The following is a 19,408-nucleotide window of genomic DNA, read 5'->3' on the forward strand; positions in this document are numbered from 1 at the left end:
GCTGAGTGGTCAGCGCGACGGAATGTCATACCTAACCGCCCGGGTTCGATTCCGGCTGCGTTGGAGATCTTCTCCGCTCAGGGACTGGGTGTTGTGTTGCCCTTATCATGATCATTTCATCCCCATTGACACGCAAGTCGCCGCAGTGGCGTCAACTCGAAAGACTTGCACCAGGCGATCGGTCTACTCGACGGGAGGCCGTAGCCACACGGCATTTTTTACTGTTGTACAAAACCAACTAATTATCTTTAATTTAATACTTTGATTGCATGTATCCTGAAACTAAGAGAGTCAAAAGTTTTCATTTTTTCTTCAATTTATACGCTTATTTTAGGAAATAACGGGAATGAAAAAACCGAAAATCAGTTATTTCAGAAATGATTTAATTTGGGCGGTTTTAACACTCTGGTTAATCTGGCGCAGGAACAACTGAAATAACTGGAAACCGGTTGTTTTTCAGCTATAACAGCCATCACTAGATTAGAACCGCATTGCCCAGCGTCGAAATCACGCGGTTTTCATGTGAGTGGCCGAGGAAAACATTTCACACACATCGCCGTTCAGAATCGACACTAAAAGGCCTAAGGATATGCTGCAAAAGCTATCAATGAAATCGCTTCTTTCCTTGGGGCATTGACTGCAACACATTTCGCCATCGAAAACGACAGTTCGCAACGCGATAAGCAAAAGGACGATGTTCTTGATAATCTTTGACACTCCTCTTACATTTCAACCTCTCTCTACGGACATTGTGGGTCTGCACCCCCGTTCAACGTGCAGTTGCTCTCGTGTACAGGTTCGAACCACAAGGGACTGTTCAAAACCATTCGACGTAATTTGAACGTGATCCGAAGCAGCAAGTGGTTCGTATGCTGTTTCATCCTTCCTGTTTGGCGTCTCCCTATGCCGCTATCATTTCAAGGGAGGGTGGAGAGGTGACATCGACACAGTTGTGAATAATCGGCAAAAGACAGGTAGGCAACTAGAAACCTAAGGTGTGTCACGGGGCTGCCTAGGACTACCTTACAGGTTGTCTCTGTACAGGTTTATTATTAAAATTCTGAATGCTACCAAGAGTTTTGCCAAACTGGGGGTGGGGTGGGGGGTCTTAGAGGGACCCTTTACCGTTTTAACTATATATGACGGTAGTATCTGTTCCAGAAGGAACAGTTACCGTGGATGACCATGCAGCTTTGCTAGAAATGAAATGATAATTAAATGGACACCCTAGCTGCAAACAGGCGTTGATGTACTTCATTGGGGACATGTTGAAAATGTGTGCCCCGGCCGGGACTCGAACCCGGGATCTCCTGCTTATATGGCAGACGCTCTATCCAACTGAGCCACCGCAGGGAGCGTGCAAGGGATAAGTCCCTGCAGACGCACTATCCTCTGTGCCCGCGGTGGCTCAGTTGGATAGAGCGTCTGCCATATAAGCAGGAGATCCCGGGTTCGAGTCCCGGTCGGGGCACACATTTTCAACATGTCCCCAATGAAGTACATCTACGCCTGTTTTCACTTTACCGTTTTACTTGCGTATGTTTCAATTTAGTAACCCTCCGGGACCACGTCACACGAGAGCTTGAAACAGGAGGGCCGAAAATGTATAAGCACCATTACTGCTTCTGATTACGTTCAAATTTCGTCGAATGGTTTTGAACGGTCCCTAGTGGTTCCAGCCTGAACACGAGAGCAAAAATTGCGATTTCGCTGGACTCCAAAGGGATGCGAAGACGGTAAATGAGAATGCAGCTCCCAATGTCCTCGAAGAGAGGTTGAAATCTAAGACGGTGTCAACAGGGTCAAAGGTCATCAAGAACGTCGTCCTCTTGCTCGTTGCACTGTGAACAGTCGCTTTCAACCCGCAAATGCGTGGGAATCAGCGTCCAAGAGAAAGGGAAGGTTTCATTGACGCCCTTTACGACAAGCATTTTCGTCTCTATTCTAAGCAACAGTATGTCTGAAGTGTTTTTCTCAGCCACGTATAAGAAAACCATGTGATTTCGACGATGATCGTCGTGTTTCTGACCTCCACTGCAGAGGTTTCAAACGGATTGAGTGTACGTAAGAGGGGCTGTAACCACCTTCTCTCTAACGTCGCAGCATTGCACCATTGCAGCATTCCAGAGGAAGGTTGCAGGCACCTTTGAGCCAAATTTCAAACTTCTGTGTCGCAATGGGCGACGATTACGCTGTTTCGAAAAACTGATCGTTTAATTGTGTTGCGCAGTGTATTTTGAACAGCGGGTGAAATGTAGCAATTAACATCTCTGCAATTTACTAGCGCTATAGCATCCAATCAACTAGTTGCTTCAGATGAGTATTGTGTATGTGAAAAAATTACGGTAATGTTTTCTGTTGTTGACTAATTGTTTATTCGCTGTGCAGATATGAAATGTATTCGACATGCCTTTTTATACGATACAGCTACATTTTAATCGTAAAATATCAAATAAATAAGTTCTGAAATGAAAAACTTGAGTTGGGAAACATCGTATTTGCCTGTTTTCTGTACTTCTATGAACTATATAAATTCAAAATATTAGTAGGTCAGTCCATCTCATGTCTTTATATTCCTTGTAGTGATTTTATGATAGAATCGTCACATTTCTGATATTACGAGTATATAAAACGGGAAGGAAATATAGCGACGCCAACACTAGCGAAATGAGATTGTGCTGCAGAGACTTGCAGATATCTTGTGGCGTGTCGAGACGCAGAGAACCACCGGTGGGTGAAAATACGGCTGCCAGCAGCTGATGACAAGTGACTCACAGCGAGATTTGACACGCCGGCGCGCCTTCGCCGAGCGGACATTCGTCGCGCCGCATAAAGGGAAGGGCCTGCGGGCGCTGGGAGAGGCGAAAAACCGCATCTCCATCACAATAGCCAAGGTCCATAAGGGCACGCTACATCAACACGGTAATTCAAAAGCTCAGCTGTTACTTTATCGTAATGTCCATATGAGAAAGTACTTCGTTGTTTCATGATTTGTGGCTCGACTAATTCTTACTGACGGGATAAGGATACTGTAGGCAATGTCAGCTGATTCACATGGTAGACACGGCGAACGATTTTTCCCACGCAAGGAGGCTGCTCAGTTGTGGTAGCCAAGGGGGCTTAGGTTTTACGGGCATCTGCATCATCATTACTTTATCCCTTGGAAGTGCTTGCGCGATAACAGTTGGTTCAAAGAAATTTGAATTCAGTCAGACTTGTACTTGACGTACGAGCTTGTACAAAGTCTATGGGTTCGTCACGAGGGTGCTGCATGATATAACTGCAATAAGTTAAGCAAACGAAAAAAAATTGTTATCTCAAAGTACGCTGTTACAGGAAGCTAGAGACGAAATGTGAGTACATTACTTATAACTCACGAGGCTGCGTAAGGAAATATCGTACAAGAATTTGCCGATCAGCATTTATTAATAAACGACAAAATATACCGTCTGTAATTTGAGTATACAGTACACGTGTATTCCCTGCAGACGTCTGAAAGTAAATAAAGTAATAAACTGTATGAAGCACTGCCTAACAGTATCAACTATTCCTTTTGTGGTGACGGCGGAATGTATGTACCTATTGGCGCCTTACATCAGTGTTTTTATTAGAACCTATTTCAGGTGTGCACCGCCATTTGTGTCATGTCTTCCATATCCCCTCCAAGGAATAGTGAAAAAGTGAAACGGGCAAATCCAGCCAACAGGATCGAAGTATGACAATTGTTTTATTTCTGGCCAAAAAGAGCCTGACACTGAAACGTGAGTGACCGGAAGCGGGCCTTGAATGGGGAATCAATCCAACATAATGCAGGCAGTTTCTTTCTACAGCCCTCTAAAAGTACGTAGAGTCTGGTGATAAGCATGCTGTTTAATTGTGTGACCTAGGTGAACACCTTCATTGTGAACTGCCTCCCCAAGTATATAAAAAAATTGTTTTCGCATTGGCCCGTTGGTTTTACCATTGGCTCGAAGAGAGCAGCGGATCTCACTTCACCCCCTAGTGTTGTATTTACTGATGTAACGTCACGTATACTGCTTAACTCCTAATAGATGCTGACAAAACTTTGTTGAGGGGGAAATACACTGTTCAGAATTATTGATAGTACCACGGAGGACTGACAATTTAACAGCAAGCTATTATAGATTTCTCTAATACTGTCTATACATTCAATATATCTCTTTTTGTAAAGATAATGTTATTATATGAAGGTAACTTGACAGAAAAGTGAAGCGCCCAGAAGATGAGGAGGAAAAGAAATGAAACTCCACAGGTTGAGAGAGTATGTGATGCTAAATAAGTGTTTACAACATCGATTTCAAAGAAACTTGACAGTATGAGCCCATATGTCAGTAAGACGTTTAACTCCCTCTGATATCAATACATGCATTGATTCGGTTGGGAACAGTTTCATAAAGCCGCTAATCCTCTTCTGAGGCCAGCAGACCCGCAAGTTGCAACTGGTCCTTGATATCCTGGGCACTAACAGTGGGACAACGTTGACGTTCCAGCTGGTCCCAGCCGTGTTGTACTGGGGAGTATCTCAACGTCATGAAAAAAGTTCATAGACACACGTGCCATTGTCCTATTGAAAGTGGCCTCGTGATACCGCCGCATGTGAGGCAACAGAAAGCACACAGGATGTCCGCGATGTGCCACTCCCTCAATCGCTACCAGCCGTGACCTGAAGTCGTAACCGATGGCTCAGAATATCATGACGCCAGGAGTAATACCGCTGTGTCTCTCCAAAACACTGAAAAAATAGGACCTCTTCCCAGGTAGCCACCATACCCGCCGACAATGGTCGTCCGTAGTAGTGCGGAATCACGAGTCATCGCTGAACGCAGTGTAACAGCATTCATCGGCATTCCATGCTGCCCGCTCACGGCACACGTCTACAAACGCATCCGTGTGTGTTGTGGTGTTTGCGGCAGCCGGCGCATGGCACAGTAATTCCCTGTTCCGGCTGCATCTCGTCCCCGATGGGAAGACACAGAATGTGGTACTGGATCTATTACTTGTTCTTAGATGGCAGACGCAGGTGCGAAGTAGTTACAATGAGCTTGGTGCACAGCGCAGCGATCCTCCCTTGTTGCGGTCAGACGCGGTCGATCGGAAACTTGACGACGAGTGTGCCTGCCGTCACGTTCCCATGGAGTGAAACGCTAGGTTCCTGGAACACCCGAATTCCCCACTAATCTGCGTATTGCACAATTTCACCAGCCAGCCAAACGGAGGCCCACAATGAGGACTCTTTCAAGCTCTGGTAAGTGCTGATAACGGCTGTCTGAGACGAGTACGTGACGTCTTGGTGTTCTTCACTCAACAACTCAGGCTATTCAAGCCGCTTGTATACAAACGACCTTATACACCCCACCACGCGTGGTAGTAACACTATTGCACTCTGGTGGCCGTTATATATATCGCAGTGAATCGAACGCTATTCATTTACATATCAGCCGATGATGTATAGATATACGGAGTTACATTGACTTCCGACCATGTCTTCTGAATGTTTCAGTTTTTTATCTGGCTGCACATGTGAAACCGTAGCCATAGAATTCGATTATAAGTTTATTAGCGTCCAAGATTGGTATTTATTTATTCCGGAATCATGTATTTTATAAAAGTGAGTGTACAATATGCGTGCCGTTAAAACTCAGAGACGAGTCCCGGTACAATCAAGGGAATTATATGGCGTGGTAGCCTCTATCCCCTATCCATGAAGGAGGTCCCCGTTTTTACCTGAAGGGTGTGCTTTTCAAGATATAACGATTGAGACGCTTCGCCCTCTAGAAAGTTCTAGAACATTCCAGAGCATTCGAGAACATTCCAAAACATTCAGGAGTATTCGAGAACTTTCCAGAAGATTCGAGAGTATTCTGAAACATTTCAGAACGTTCCGGGGTATTTCGCAATGATACGGGATGTTCTCCAATGTTCGGGAAAAGTCTGGAACAGCAAGTTTATCGCTTACGACTTTTCCACAGTTGATGCAGTTCAAGTACCGCATGAGGCATGACGTTATAATTTATTTTTTCTTTACTAATAACTGCATTTGCGACGCCTTTTGCAGACAGTGTTTACATATGCACTGAATGTAATTGCAAAATTATGTGATTGTACGACACATACGTCAGGAGATATGACGTCATGGCCAATGAGATGCATGAAAAACTGCCGCATCATGCATGGCACTTAAATTTATTACTGTTTTGATACTAAGCGTTCAAATGTGTGTACATTGCTAAGCGACTGCTGAGGTCATCGGTCCCTAGACTTACAAGCTACTTAAATAACTTAATCTAACTTATGTTACGAACAACACACACACCCATTCCCGAGGAAGGACTCCAACCTCCTCCAAGAGGGGCCGCGCAATCCGTGACATGACGCCTCAAACCGTGCGGCCACTCCGTGCGGCGGTCACTGTACGACACAAAGTTCAGGAAGCCTGACGTCATAAACATTAAGCACAACGCCAGACACTCTGTGATATGGGCGTGTACAAAAAGGGATATATTAAATATACAGACAGTACTAGAGAAAACGAGAATAGCTTGTTGTTAAAGTGACAGTTCTTCGCGGCACTATCAATAGTTTTCAACAGTGTATTCCCTCTCACGAAATTATTGTTAGCAACCATTAGGAGTTAAGTAGCAATGGCGTAGAAGCGACACTAGGAGGTAAAGTGAGCTCCACTGTCCTCTTCGAACCAGTGATAAAACCAAAATGACCAACGTGAAAACAATTTTTCTTTTAGTTTTTATTTATTTATTTTTATGCTTGTGGAGGTAATTAACAATGAAGGTGTTCACCTAGAAAGCACAATTAATCAGCATTCTTATCACCAAGTTCTACGTAGATTGGGAGGACTGTAGAAAAAACTGCCTACATTCCGTTCTATTGATTCCCTATTCAAGACCTGCTCACTGTCACACGCGATTAAGTGTCAGGCACTTTTTGGCCATGAATAAAACAACTGTTTCACTCTCACCTTATTTACTGGATTTGCCCGTGTTATTTTTCATTATTCCTTGCAGGGGATTATAGAAGACGTGAGACAAAAAGCGGCGAACACCTGAAATAATTTTTAATACAAATACTGATTCAAATTAATATGTAAGGCTCTGATCAGCAGATATATTACTAACATCCCAACGTTACTACAAAAGAAGGCCGGCCGTAGTAGCCTAGCGGTTCTAGGCGCTTCAGTCTGGAACCGCGCGACCGCTACGGTCGCAGGTTCGAATCCTGCAAAGTGAACATTGATATGGAATGTAGGTTAACTGGTACCTCAAGACGGCACTGGCTGTTCCGCCTTATTACTTTGCCTCAGGGTACGCTATGCTATGCTATTTATTATTAATGACACATTCGCCATCTTCACATCTTCGTTCAGATACCGACAGCCTCTGGCGAAGGAGTAGACATAACTGTGTTTAGTTATTTATGTCATGTTCCGCCTTATTACTTTGCCTCAGGGTACGCTATGCTATGCTATTTATTATTAATGACACATTCGCCATCTTCACATCTTCGTTCAGATACCGACAGCCTCTGGCGAAGGAGTAGACATAACTGTGTTTAGTTATTTATGTCATGTTGCACATTCTTTTTCCATCCCTATTATGTCGCTGTCAGTTATGGAGTGAATGATTGTTTTGATTGTGGTTTCGTGAGTAGAGCAGTTGTAGTGCGAAGATACATGTTTGTTGTCAGCTTATTACTTAGGATTGGCAGAGAAAGATGCGCTTGTAGTGGAGGAATCTTGGAGGCTGGTAGCAGACTCCTCCCTCTCTCTCAGCAACCAGCAGAGTCACCGTTAGCTGGCACTCCGCCACTTTTTGAGATTCGGTTCACGGGTGGCCTAGGGGATGGACGGTCTTTGTGCAGATCTCCTTCCAGCTATTTAGTAAACTAAGAATATGAGGTCTACTGTAATTAAAACAACTAATACGTTCCTTTTCAGCACCATCATAGTCAGGGTTATGTTGTGACCAACTTTTGTAGTTATTTTCCAAGTATAATCACTGGATTGGAGCTAAATTTCTATAAAGCACATGGAGCTCATTTCAAACGCAGCAGTACGAAGTACAGATAATGTTTATTGCATTTACTTTTCCCTCCATTTGCGTTAATTCGCCGGCCGATGTGGCCGAGCGGTTCTAGGCGCTACAGTCTGGAACCATGCGACCGCTACGGTCGCAGGTTCGAATCCTGCCTCGGGCATGGACGTGTGTGTAATGTCCTTAGGTTAGTTAGGTTTAAGTAGTTCTAAGTTCTAGGGGTCTGATGACCTCAGCAGTTAAGTCCCATTGTGCTCAGAGCCATTTTTTTCCGTTAATTCATTTTCGTTGAACTTTTTGCGGAATATTTGACGTTTATACTTAACGTTTTTTCGTTGTGATGTGGGCTTATCCATTGTTTATCAGTCAGCCTTGTGGTCACAACAGTTATAACAAAGAGTAGGCCTAAACAAAAATACACGTGATAAAATACATACAGTAAATCATCCATACAGCCTAATAAATCCTTCACATGTTCACACGTTTAGTCTAAATGAAATTCTACAAGGTAGGTCAATCTGCAAGTACTGTGGGACCAAAACCAAGTGAGTGATTGAAAGTCAGTGCCAGAAATACCTCATGAAATACGTAATGAAATATCTTCAAATATAGTGTCGGTTCTCCTTTTTCCCGGCGTAGTGTAGCAACTCGATGTGGCACGGGCTTAACATGTCGTTGCAAGACCCCTGCAAAAATATTGATGGTTCAAATGGCTCTGAGCACTATGGGACTTAACATCTGTGGTCATCAGTCCCCTAGAACTTAGAACTACTTAAACCTAACTAACCTAAGGACATCACACACATCCATGCTCGAGGCAGGATTCGAACCTGCGACCGTAGCAGTCGCGCGGTTCCGGACTGAGCGCCTAGAACCGCGAAAAAATATTGAGCCATGCTGCCTCTATAACTGACCATAATTGCGAAAGTGTTGCTGGTGAATGATTTTGTACACAAACTGGCCTCTCGATTGCGTCCCATACATGTTCGATTCGCGTTAATGTCGGGAGATGTGGGTAACCAGATCATACGCTCGAATTGTCAGAACGTTCTTCAAACCAATCTCGAACAGTAGTGGACCAGAGACATGGAGCATAGTAATCATAAAATTTCCATCGTTGTTTGGCTGCAGATAGTCTGTACGTAGCCGAACATTACCATTTCCAGTCAGTGATCGGTTCAGCTGGACCAGAGAACCCAGTCCATTCCATGTAAACACAGCCCACACCATTATGGAGCCACCACCAGCTTGCACAGTGCCTTGTTGACAACTTGGGTCCACGGGTTCGTGGCGTCTGCGCCACGCTCAGACCTTACCATCAGTTCTGACCAACTGAAATTGGAACTCATCTGACCAGGCCACGGTTTTACGTCGGCTGGGATTTAATCGACATGGTCACGAGCCCAGGAGAGGCGCTGCAAGCATGTCGTGCTGTCAGCAAAGGCACTCGCGTCAGTCGTCTGCTGCCATAGCACATTAACGTCAAATTTCTCCACACTGACCTAATGAATACGTCCATCGCACGTCCCACACTGATTTCTGTGGCTATATCACGCGGTGTTGCTTGTCTGCTAGTACTGACAACTCTACGCAAACGCCGCTGCTCTCGATCGTTAACTGAAGCGTGTGGCTGGCATGAATATGGAAATCACCTTAATCCTAGAATTAATGTGGTTTTGCCCCAAATTCGATACATAATAATGTACCAGACGGCCTAGATTTAGATGCTGAGTGCCTTCAGCACATGCAATTCGTTCCTATGAGGTACAATGGATGTATGCATGCGTGTGTGTTCCACGTCTTCTCCTAAACCAGTGGAGCGATTTCAACCAATCTTGGCACACGTACTGTTATTGCCATGCAACAGTCCTTGTGGGGGTAATAACTACCTACCATATTTCAGGAAATATGTCGTCATGAACAGTTAGATGCGTGAAAAACTGCCGCACCATCCATGACGTTTAAATTTATTACATCTATACTACTAACTTTATTTACAACAGATTCTTCAGACAGTATCCACATATGTAGCTGAATGTGCCTGCCAAAAAATCATTAAACAATACGTAGTTCAAGAGATATGACGTCATAAACAGTGAGATGAGTGAAAAAAATGCCGCATCCTGCATGAAGCTGTAATAAGAGTACATTTATTATTTACTACTAAGACACTCCTACAGTGGAGTCAACTTAAAGAAATCCGTGATACCTGAGAGCGCTTTTGACAAGTTTCAACTGCGAAGTACAAAAAGTTGTAGGCGAGAACAATAGCCGTTTATAGAGGTATGAAGAGGGGTTGCCATAGAGACGTTTACAAAATCGCGTTGTAGACACGCGAAGCAGCTGCGCCCGGCATAGAGAAACTCCGCGATACTGTACTTATACATTTGTATGTATGTACATTTCTTTGTAGGACTGCTCCCTAAGTTTCAAAGGTATTTTCACGAACTCTTGGAAATGAAATTTCTTCGATATTGCATTAGAAACACAGTTCATTTTTTATTTGTTTTTGGCTTTGTCAGCTAGCATATTATATTCGCTTTGTACGCCTCTGAGATTTGGGCAAAGTGCCACAATAAATTGTAACTTAAACGGGAATTAACCAGATTGTTCACGCTAGTAATTTCTTTCACCTGAGCCCACCTGAAGATGCAATCCTTAATAGTTGTACACCTTGACGTAATATCGAATCAGTCATTATCTATGCCATTAACGCGTGTGGTTATTGATTGTGTCAGACAGTAGTGCAACTGCTTTCATTCAGCTATCTTTGGTTGCTTGCCCCCGCGACTGCGTTATCCATTGCGCTAAATTACTTAACTCAAGATGTAACTAATTAATTGATTAAATAAATGTTCTAGCCCCCAATTGTTGTCAACCGCAAGTTTTGAATCAAAGAGAGTAGCGCGAGTGTTACTCACTATAGAAACTTCAACGCCCACCATCAGGCAAGAATTTCATATGTTGTATAAAATATTCTCGGACTTTTTGCCGCGTCTATTCAGAATAAAACCTCGAGCTTTCGAAGATTACCTCCATCCTCTTCTTCACGAGCAACTGACTGTATAAACGACTGCCATGGTGGCCTTATGTAGCGCATAGACGGCTTCTGATTGGTTGGTAATTAAGTAATGCTGTCGCAAATGGTGTCAACGTCAGCGCTGGTGGAGCGAACCCTCCCGCCGTAGCGTAAATAGTGAGATGAATATCTCTGGTTCTTCCCTGCATCGAGAGCTCGCTTACGTCCATCGCTTAGATTATATCTGCTGTCACGGCTGAAGCTCTTCTCGCACGTTCTTATTTCTACAGCCTCTTTAATTACAGAATCGCAGTACGTAGGAACCTGGGGAGGAACTTTTGTTCGTCAAACAGTATTTTGTGTTTGTTTGAGAGGTGTGATTAGTAACTTCAGATTTCTCCAGTTCTCGATTTTTAGTATGACGCTGATGCACAGCGGCCAGAAGGTACGATGCAATTGGTTCCGCACTCTCAAGGATGTCATAAACCCCAGGGCTGGTGAAGCCGAGACTGTCCTTAACAGGCGTAGCATCTCCTTTATCTTCTTAGGAGGTCGTAAACAGGTCTTATTCCTCGTTTTCTCACGACTCTGACTCCTTTGCTGGCTGTAGCGCCGCAGAAAGGAAGGAATACAATCGGTGGTTCATCACGTTATTCTTTTCTTGGGGAAACCCGTAGAATTAAAAATATGCGAGAAGAACGTCAACCGTGACAGGGGATATAATCTTAGCGATACCTGGAATTCTACATCTACATTTATACTCCGGAAGCCACCCAACGGTGTGTGGCATAGGGCACTTTACGTGCCACTGTCATTGCCTCCCTTTCCTGTTCCAGTCGCGTATGGTTCGCGGGAAGAACGTCTGCTGGAAAGCCTCCGTGCGCGCTCGAATCTCTCTAATTTTACATTCGTGATCTCCTCGGGAGGCATAAGTAGGGGGAAGCAATGTATTCGATACCTCAAGAAACCTGGACAGCAAGCTACATCGCGATGCAGAGCGCCTCTCTTGCAGAGTCTGCCACTTGAGTTTGCTAAACATCTTCGTAACGCTATCACGCTTACCGAATAACCCTGTGACGAAACGCGCCGCTCTTCTTTGGCTCTTCTCTATCTCCTCTGTCAACCCGACCTGGTACGGATCCCACACTGATGAGCAATACTCAAGTACAGGTCGAACGAGTGTTTTGTAAGCCACCTCCTTTGTTGATGGGCTACATTTTCTAAGGATTCTCCCAATGAATCTCAACCTGGCACCCGCCTTACGAACAATTAATTTTATATGATCATTCCACTTCAAATCGTTCCGTACGCATACTCCCAGATATTTTACAGAAGTAACTGCTACGAGTGTTTGTTCCGCTATCATATAATCATACAATAAAGGATCTTTCTTTCTATGTATTCGCAATACATTACATTTGTCTATGTTAAGGGTCAGTTGGCACTCCCTGCACCAAGTGCCTATCCGTTGCAGATCTTCCTGCATTTCGCTGCAATTTTATAATGCTGCAACTTCTCTGTATACTACAGAATTGAGCTCTCATGGAGAAAAGAGAAAGACATGTTCGTCTCAATATCTACGCTACGACGGGAGGGGTCGCCCCATTAGCGCTGACGTTGACAGCATTACGTAGACAATCAGAAGCTGTAGATTGGCTGTACAAGTCCACCACAGGAGCCGTTTTGAGGATCAGCTGATCCTGACGAAGACAATGGATGTAATCGTTGAAAGCTCGAGGTTTTATCCTGAACTGACGACAGCAAGAAGTCTGAGAATGTTTTATACAACACTGCCGTCGTGAAAGATTTCGTTCGCATGCAACGATTTAATATACCATCGGATCAACAGTAAAGTAATATCAGTGCAGATGCACCCATGCGGAAGCGAAATTTACAAAACCGGTAAGTTTGAAGCTGCTTTCGCATATATTACGCGTTGAGAGTAAACTTTTTATCGGCAGATTAGATAGCCTCCTCGGATCTCAGTACGAAAATAGAATATTCACAACATGCCGCTGAGTTACAGTTCGTGTTAACACGCAGCTGCTAGTATTATACCCCGTTCATTCATCGTCTAGGAGATGCGAGGCTCATACTTTCTCCTGGCAGGCGGCTGCCAGCGTTCGCGGGCGCCGACCGAGCGCTCGCATCAGCCCCGCGGCCAGATTTTTTAATAATTCCGCTCTCTCGCCCTCTTGTTTGCAAATCGAATAAGCACACACTGCGAGGAGGCAGCGGACGAAAAAAAAAAAGAGCGAGGGCAAAAAAGAGTGACGGTCGGGAGCGGTGGAACCGAAGCCCGACGCTAGCGACGCGTACTACGGTAAACTAATAAATGCCCCTAATAGAGCGGCGGGCGAAACATTTGTGGAGGCGCGCGCGGCGCGTGTTGATCGTGCGCAACTAGTTGTGAGAGTTGAGTTTGCAGCGGCAGCGGCGGGGTAGCGGTTCGTGTTGGCTTTGCGAGGGAGGCGCGCTCAAACACGATACGCCCGCCGTGCCGCGGTTTCTGCGCCCGGGGCTGTGTGCTCGCTGCTCGCTACTCGCTGCTCGCCCGGCCCAGCCGCTCATTTTGCATCGGCCAATATCGGCGGCAGGATGCGCCCCACGCCGCGCCGCAGCCAGCAGGCGCAGTCGCAAGTGACGTACTCTGTCCCAAGAGCACACAGCCGCTGTCATGGACATCGTCGGAGATTGGTTCAAGATGGAGGAAGACTTCAAATCTGCTTTTGCTGTGTGATTATTACACAGGTGCATAAGTTGTATGTGCATGTTGGTATTCCGATTGTTATGCGTTTATTTATCGATTTCCATTTTTTATTTGTAGTTTATTGTTGCTACGTGAATTTACACTGAGGTGACAAAAGTCATGCGATACCTCCTGATATCTTGGCGGACCTCCTTTTAGCCAGCCGGTGTGGACGAGCGGTTCTAGGCGCTTTAGTCTGGAACCGCGCAACAGCTACGGTCGCAGGTTCGAATCCTGCCTCGGGCATGGATGTGTGTGATGTCCTTAGGTTAGTTAGGTTTAAGTAGTTCTAAGTTCCAGGGTACTGATGACCTCAGATGTTAAGTCCCATAGTGCTCAGAGCCATTTGAACCATCTGAACCTCCTTTTGCCCGGAGTAATGCAGCATCTCGACATGGCATGGACTCAACAAGTCGTTGGAAGTCCCTGCAGAAATAATGAGCCATTCTACCATCTGTAGCCGTCCGTAACAGCGGAAGTGTTGCCGGTGGAGGATATTCTGTACGAACAGACCTCTCGATCATGTTCCATGAAGGTTCAAAAATGGCTCTAAGCACTATGGGACTTAACATCTGGTAAGGTAGCAGATATTTCACCTTACATGATGTTAAATCAGTATTAATACACCGAATAATAATTGATAATTGGACCACCGGTAGGAGAGAATGGACACAGAAAAGGAAGTTGTGTGTGTCATACCAAACTAACGAGATGGCCGCAGAGGCTGGACCCCTTTGTCGGCTGGCACTTCAGACCACCAAAGACGTTGGGAGAGGCTGGGCCATCACAACAAGAAGTGAGAAGGAGCTATATGCGAAAGAGAGAATGACGATTTCTAGCCACAGTGGAAAATTTGCGGAAGACTGTGACGGGATTGGCGCAGAGCGCATAGAGATACGTGTTAAAAGTTTGGCGGGAACATTAACGGCGGGAGAATTCTGTGTCGTGGTTGGGTACAAACGCGCACGGATACATGAAAGTCTGTGTCGTGATTGGCTACCAACGCGCACGGATCCATGCAGCGAAGAACGGCCAGGTTTGCAAAAACTCTGAAGGAGGACTCTGGGGTCGGCAGTGGACTAGAGCAGTCGCGGTGTCTGGCTGCCCTGCTTGGAGAGCGTGGAGAGAAACAGGTTGGAGAAATTACCGGTATTGAGTCCAGTGGTTACTCTCCAAGTCTGAATAGTGTAGAGCATACGATTCCACACACGTAACATTATCTGTTCCTCTGAGAAGAGAAACAAATTTGTGCTAACTTGTGGTGTTCATATGCAATCTACCAACTACTCTTGGCATATGTGCAAGTAGGTTGAGTATTGACTAGTGACGGACTCCACAATTGAACACTTGCGTACAGGAGTTTACGGACGCAAACCACGTCCACGTTGGAGATTAAAGCCAAGCTCACTCACGGGAAAGACGGCATCACGACGTTGGCTGTACCGACCGTCGTAATCATCACGGAGAATTACGGTGATATTAGCAATCATCAGCCAAAGTAGGGCACTGTAATTCCAAATGAGTTCGTATTCCGCTAGCTCTTTGACTGGCGCTCTCTGAGTCTGTGTCCGTTCAGGCAGAACTTCAATAGAGGCACTTGCGGGTTCAGTGTTGACTTAAGTAGTTAGGAAAAGAGGATGCATTGTGCCAATGATAGGCTAGTTAGGTTAGCGAGTGTATTGGATTGTCATGTTAGGATAGAAATATTGCTCATCCTGTTTTCTGAATAAATCTTAATTTGGTACCATACGCTAAAAACCGCATTATTGATTTCGTAGCTAGCAATCACCATATTTTTGTTTAATAATTAGACTGTAATGGTAACTTCGATGCAAATGATACTGGTGGCATAACCGCGCGTTTAAATAGAGCCAATTTAAGTCAGATAGCAACTCATGGTCGACTAAGACTACCAATAGATATTTTTCAATATATCGATAATTTTACAATAAACCCTCGTACGTTGCATTCTGAGGTCATCAGTCCCCTAGAACTTAGAACTACTTAAACCTAACTAAGCTAAGGACATCACACACATCCATGCCCGAGGCAGGATTTGAACCTTCGACCGTAGCAGTCGCGCCTAGAACCGCTCGGTCACCGCGGTCGGCATAAAGGTTCCATGGCATTCATGTCGGGCAGTATGGATGGCCAAACAATTCGCTCGAATTGTCTTGAATGTTCTTCAAACCAGTCGTGAACAGTTGTGGCCCTGTGACACGGGGCATTGTCATCCATAAAAATTCTATTGTTGTTTGGGAACATCAAGTCCATGAACGGCTGCAAATGGTCTCAAAGCAACGGAACGTAACCATGTCCAGTCAGTGGTCGGTTCAGTTCGACCAGAGAACCCACTCTATTCCACGAAAACACAGCCCAAACCATTACTGAGCCATCAACAGCTTGCACAGAGTCTTGTTGAAAACTTGGGTCCGTGGCTTCGTGTGGTCTGCGCTGCAGTTGAACCCTACCATCAGCTCTTACCATATGGAATCTGGGCTCACCTAATTAGGCCACTGTTTCCCAGGCGTCTAGGATCCAACCAATAATGGTCACGAGCCCAGGAGAAGCGTTGCAGGCGATGTCATGATGTTCGCAAAGCAACTCGCGTCGTGCATCTGCTGCCATAGTCTGTTAACACCAAATTACACCGCACTGTCCTAACAGATACGTTCGTCGTAGTACAACATTGTGGTTATTTCACGCAGTGTTCCTTGTCTTTTAGCACTGACAACTCTATGCAAACGCCGCTGCTCTCGGTCGTTAAGTGGAGGTCGTCGGCCATTGCATTTTCCCTGGTGAGAAGTAATGACTGAAATTTGGTATTCTCGGCACAATCTTAGATTAGATCAGATTTACTTTCATTCCATTTGATCCGTTGTGAGGAGGTCCTCCAGGATGTAGAACTGTCTTGACACTCTGGGTCTCGGAAAGTTGACTTCCCTAACGATTTCCTAAATGGAATGTCCGATGTGTCTAACTCTATTACTGTTCCCTTTTACTTCCCGTCGGAAATCTTTTCAAGTGGTTCACATGAGTAAAAATTATAACTCCGCTAAATACACTGCCATTTCATACATCATGTGCGCGATACTACCGCCATGAGTATAAATCCATATTACTGTCCTATCACTTTCGACACCTCAGTGTACATATTGTCATTTGGAGGTAGTTAGTTGAGGTGTGAACGCTAGAATTGGGAGTGTCAAGTGGAAATACTGGAACATTTCCGACATATTCTTCCGTTTGAGTTCAATAAAGGGCTAACAGCAGCGGAGACAGCCGGAAAAATTTGCGCCACATATGGAAATAATGTCACTGCACAGAGCACGGGAAGAAAATGTTTTTCTCGTCTTAAGAAGGATTGTTTTCACATTAGTTACTCTTCACACACAGGAAGATGTTCAGGGGTCGATGAAAATCTTTTAAATGCATTAAATGATTCAAGTCAGTGTACTCGAGAACTGGCAAACATCATGACCTCTGATAATTACACCATCGGTCGACATTTTCATGCAATGGGGAAGATTCAAAAATCGGGTCTACAGGTACCGCGTGCTGTAAGCCAAAATCACAAAAATCAGCGGGTGTCAATATGTACATCTCTGCTTGCTCGTCATCAATTGCTTTGAGAACAACACCGACTATCGCTATCTTGTGTCATTACTAGTGACGAGAAATGGTGTCTTTATGGTAACATACGGAAAAGTAAGGAGTGGTTGAATGTAAACAAAGCAGTAACTCACCGCACGAAGACCTGCGAGCATCCACAAAATGTGGTATTTTGCGTCTGGTGGAACAGGTGTGGTGTACCACGAATTGCTTCCCCCAGGTGTAACCATCACTGCTAACATTTAATGTCCACAACTGAGACGCGTTGCAGACGCAATCCAAGAACAACGACTAGGAATACTGCATGAAGTGATGCTACTTCTCGATAACACCTGCCCGCTTTCTGCTAGACTGACAAAAGATGCTATACAGGAGTTGCGATGGGAAGTCAAAAAAATGGTTCAAATGGCTCTGAGCACTATGGGACTTAACTTCTGAGGTCATCAGTCCCCTAGAACTTAGAACTACTTAAACCTAACTAACCTAAGGACATAACACACATCCATTCCCGAGGTAGGATTCGAACCTGCGACCGTAGCGGTCGCGCGGTTGCAGACTGTAGCGCCTAGAACCGCTCGGCCACCCCGTCCGGCGATGGGAAGCCATTCCGCACTCACATTATTCAACAGATCTTGAAGGCTCTGATTTTCACCTTTTCCACTCTCTATCAATCAGCCTTCAAGCAACTACCTTTCCGGATGAAAATCCGCTCCGAACGTGCCTCGTCGAGTTCTTCCCCTCAAAACCACGTGGTTTCTACAGCGTTGTCAAAAAGTTGTAAATAGTGAATGATGCATATTACTGATGACTAAAGTCTCTGTTACGTGTATCTAGTATGTTCATTAAACTTGTGAAAAACTCTAGAAACGTAAGCATCAACCTAATAATTCCACGAATTGAGAACGTCTCATGCCCAAGAACTAAGATTTACACAAAACGTCTTGAATCAGTATTTTAAACTGTACTTGACTGCAGCATTTGTACATTATAAAGGGCGGTCAGAAACGGTCTAAAAAGCTTGTAAGGGTATCGCAGGAGAGGTTGTACTAAGAAATAATCGTTAAGGGTAAAATTGGATACGTGGTGCTGTTTCCAATTTACTTAGCATTGAAGTTAGCCAATCAGGTCGAGGTGCGCGTAGATTCAAGTATATGCAAGCGTTAAAATGCGGTAAAGCACAGGTATCTTAGTTACCACTTGTTCAAATGCTCATTACCAGTTAAAAATGTGCCTTTTTTGGAAGTGATAATTTTAAGCTAGGCGAGAAAAGGCCATATGTGTTCGGTTTGAAGAATCCAAACGAAGCGCGATGACCTGATTGGCTGACTTCAGTGATAAATAAGTCGGAAACGGCTCAACGTATCAATTTTTTTTCTTAACAATTATTTTTCAGAACAGTCTACTCTGAAACACCCTTACAGGCTGTTCAGACTGTTTCTGACCACCAAAGAAACTGGTACAGGCATGCGTATAAACAGAACAAAGATATGTATACAGGTAGAATACGGCTCTGCGGTCGGCAGCGCCTACGTAAGACAAGTGTGTGGCCCAGTTGTCAGATCAGTTACTGCTGCTGCAACGGCAGGTTATCAAGGTTTAAGTGAGTTTGAACGTGCTGTTCTAGTCGGCGCACGACCGATGGGAAACAGCATCTCCCAGGTAGCGATGAAGAGAGAATTTTCCCGTACGACCATTTCACGAATGTACCGTGAATATCAGGAATCCGCTAAAACGTCAAATCTCCGAGATCCCTGCGGTCGGAAAAAGATCCTGCTAAAAACGGGACCAACGACGATTGAAGAGAATCGTTCAACTTGACAGAGGTGAAACCGTTCTGCAAATTGCTACAGACTTGAAATGCTGGGCCATCAACAAATGTCAGTGTGCGAACCATTCAACGAAACATCGTCGATATAGGCATTCGGAGCCGAAGGCCCAGTCGTCTACCCTTGATGACTG

The 19,408-nt window shown here is 44.8% G+C and overlaps 2 non-coding genes across 2 annotated transcripts; one reads left to right on the plus strand and one right to left on the minus strand.

Moving 5' to 3' along the window:
- Window positions 1-1,279: 1,279 nt before the first annotated feature.
- Trnai-uau lies at window positions 1,280-1,357 on the minus strand. The gene has a single exon. It is a non-coding gene; the product is annotated as a tRNA-Ile (tRNA).
- A 39-nt stretch (window positions 1,358-1,396) lies between these two features.
- Trnai-uau lies at window positions 1,397-1,471 on the plus strand. Its single transcript has one exon. It is a non-coding gene; the product is annotated as a tRNA-Ile (tRNA).
- Window positions 1,472-19,408: the final 17,937 nt, after the last annotated feature.

This window comes from Schistocerca piceifrons, chromosome 1 (genome assembly GCF_021461385.2).
Source record: "Schistocerca piceifrons isolate TAMUIC-IGC-003096 chromosome 1, iqSchPice1.1, whole genome shotgun sequence".
Taxonomy (NCBI): domain Eukaryota; kingdom Metazoa; phylum Arthropoda; class Insecta; order Orthoptera; family Acrididae; genus Schistocerca; species Schistocerca piceifrons.